The 2500-nt window shown below is 36.5% G+C and overlaps 2 protein-coding genes across 8 annotated transcripts in view; one reads left to right on the top strand and one right to left on the bottom strand.

Moving 5' to 3' along the window:
• LOC142334498 (uncharacterized) overlaps window positions 1-2500 on the bottom strand; it is a 653384-nt gene that overhangs the window by 195422 nt on the left and 455462 nt on the right. The window lies entirely within an intron of this gene.
• LOC142334499 (sorting nexin-12-like) overlaps window positions 1017-2500 on the top strand; it is a 474196-nt gene continuing 472712 nt past the window's right edge. The window contains exon 1 of the mRNA XM_075382588.1: window positions 1017-1039. The gene's annotated coding sequence lies outside the window, so the exon portion shown is untranslated. The remainder of the gene's footprint in view (window positions 1040-2500) is intronic.

Raw genomic sequence — 2500 nt, 5'->3', positions numbered from 1 at the left:
TTGCTATGACTCCAATGCATTGCACAAACAGCAGAGAATGAGAACGTAGCAAGAGAGCCCGACAATGAAATTCTAAAGAATGAGCTCTACAAACTACTATGACCAAGGACGCAAAATTCGCTCGGACAAAAGGGGCAAAAAAAGTTGAGTCCCACTTGAAGCAGCTTCCGTATTGGGACTTGAACCAGGAGACAATATGATTTGTGAAATTAAATCAGTATTTTGAGTGTACGACACGAGTGTACAGTTCCACATATTGGGAGGCAAAAAGAAACAATACGCTAACACACAGCAGTACTTCAAGTGATGAACATCAAAGCATACAGGGCTGCAATACAAATGGTGTGAACATACTAATAAAATCGCTTTTGCCTTTTTCTCTTATAATGGGTAACCAGAGCAGCTAGTGAGCATAATAGAATCAAGGAAACAATATATAAGGACACTGGTAATACTCTAGCAACTTATACTGAAATCTGATTACTGAAAAAATCTGAAATAAACAGATCGTAAATGTGAAGGCTACAGAAGCTTGGCCTCTTCTGACTTTAGCTATACCAATAGCGTCAAAAAGGACTGTAAAGAAGAGAGTTCGGGCAGTCTCGGTAGATGCAAACGATAGGTAGAGACAATGGATGAACTTAGATCATGAAAAAAAAACATTGAACAAGAAGGAGCCCTATGTTAACGACGACAAATTCAACAGTTGCACAGGATCTTTAGTGATACAATTTGTTGCAAAGTAATTCTGAAAAACTCAAACATGATTTAGAATTGATTCAATAAATATATTGTGTAGAAAATGTAGTTTATGAACGGATCTTTGTCATTCGATAATTGTCATTCAAAGTTTGTCTCTACATGAGAAGTCGCTTCTTTTATCGAACCAAAGACGAAGGCTGCAAAATAAAGCCGATGCCAGTTTAAGTAGCGTCGATGCATGATTACAAGTGTCAGCAAAAACAGCCAGAACATCACCTTCTCAGTTGATCCTCTATTTTGCTTTTAGCCTATTTGTTGTGATAAACTTATTAAATAGGTAAGTATCAACTCTATTTTATAAGTTTTATTTGAATGCACTCTGCGCTAGCGGAGTGCAGCCTAAAGAATGGAACTCATCGATTTGCACTAACTTAACAGTTAGTTTAATAAGGGGAAATTTTTCATTTGATATAGATGTTTCTGAAACAGTTCCAAATCTCAATTCTGCGGTAAATGCTAGCGGGGGAACAAATAAAATAGCCTACACGAGTATTGGAAGTGTGTTTGGAGCAATGATTATTGCTGAAATTGTCATTTACGAAAAAAGACCGCGCACGATGAGGTTTAACCTTTTCGATCACCGCTTTGTTTTGGTCACCAAATCTCCAGATCACAAGAGAAAACATTGAAGTTTGGAGGAGAAACCAAAAACTGAGGAGAACATAGGCGATCAAACAACAGGTCTCAAGAACACCTACACAACTTTGGGCAGTTACGTCAGAAAACTGAGAGGAGATCAACAATCGTCTCTTCCGAAACAGCCATCAACTAAACCGATCTATTTTTCAGCACCCGAGCAAACTAAAACTGTTGCAAAATTCTCATCATTTTGCGAAAACTCCTCAAAAAAAAGCAAAAAGTTATGGTAATCGGAAAAAACGAAATAATTGCACGAAACATGCATCTTGCAAGCCTGGAACAAAAAATCAAAAATATTACCAACCCGTATTATTGTCATGCCCAGCAATTTAACTTATCTTTCTATTTATGTTTCTTATATACAAATCTTACCCACTGTCACCCGAATCTCTTAATTATGGACAACTTGATGTTATTTTGAAATTCACAAAGTCAAAAAATTTAATGGTTAATGTGTTCATCCTAGCTAAGAATACAGTGCGTGGAAGACATTCGGATATCTAATTAGAAAGAGCATCATAAAATCCCTAAAACAATCCCTAAAAACTATTATTATCACCCGAAAACAAAAGCACTAAAATGGCGTGCAATTGACTCATCAATGCTTTCTTCGTATTGTTCACAATTCTCTTCTTTCCTTTCTTATATTATCTTTCAATTACCTTCATTCATAACATTTTGAATTTTTGGTTTGCTAAATTTGATGCCAAATGAATATATCTCTTAGTATAGAATCCCCTTCCTTGAGAAAAAATTTACAAATACCGAAAAAAATGTTCAAATTTTTCTTAAAGACGCGCAAGTTGTTAAGTTAGCCAGTTGTCGTTCCTGACAATTGAATTAAATGAAGTCATCAGTTGACTAAATGCGGCTTTGTCAGGACCTGCAAACACAAAAGAATAACGATCAGATGGCAACCAATCATAACAGCTAATTAATGTGCAATGCTCCGTCACATGCAATATGCCAATGAAAAATTGATACATGGGGTCGGCCAGTAAGTATTTATTTTAGCAAACAACTCCAACCAAACATCCAACGCCGACAGATATCCCAATGTGTCATTCAGAGCACCGCTACTGCTCGCTTGTTTCTTTGC

The sequence above is a fragment of the Convolutriloba macropyga genome, chromosome 2 (assembly GCF_964194025.1).
Source record: "Convolutriloba macropyga chromosome 2, txConMacr16.3, whole genome shotgun sequence".
NCBI classification, from domain to species: Eukaryota; Metazoa; Xenacoelomorpha; order Acoela; family Convolutidae; genus Convolutriloba; species Convolutriloba macropyga.
The sequence above is the reverse complement of the archived record's forward strand: the minus strand, read 5'-3'. Positions and strand labels throughout refer to the sequence as shown.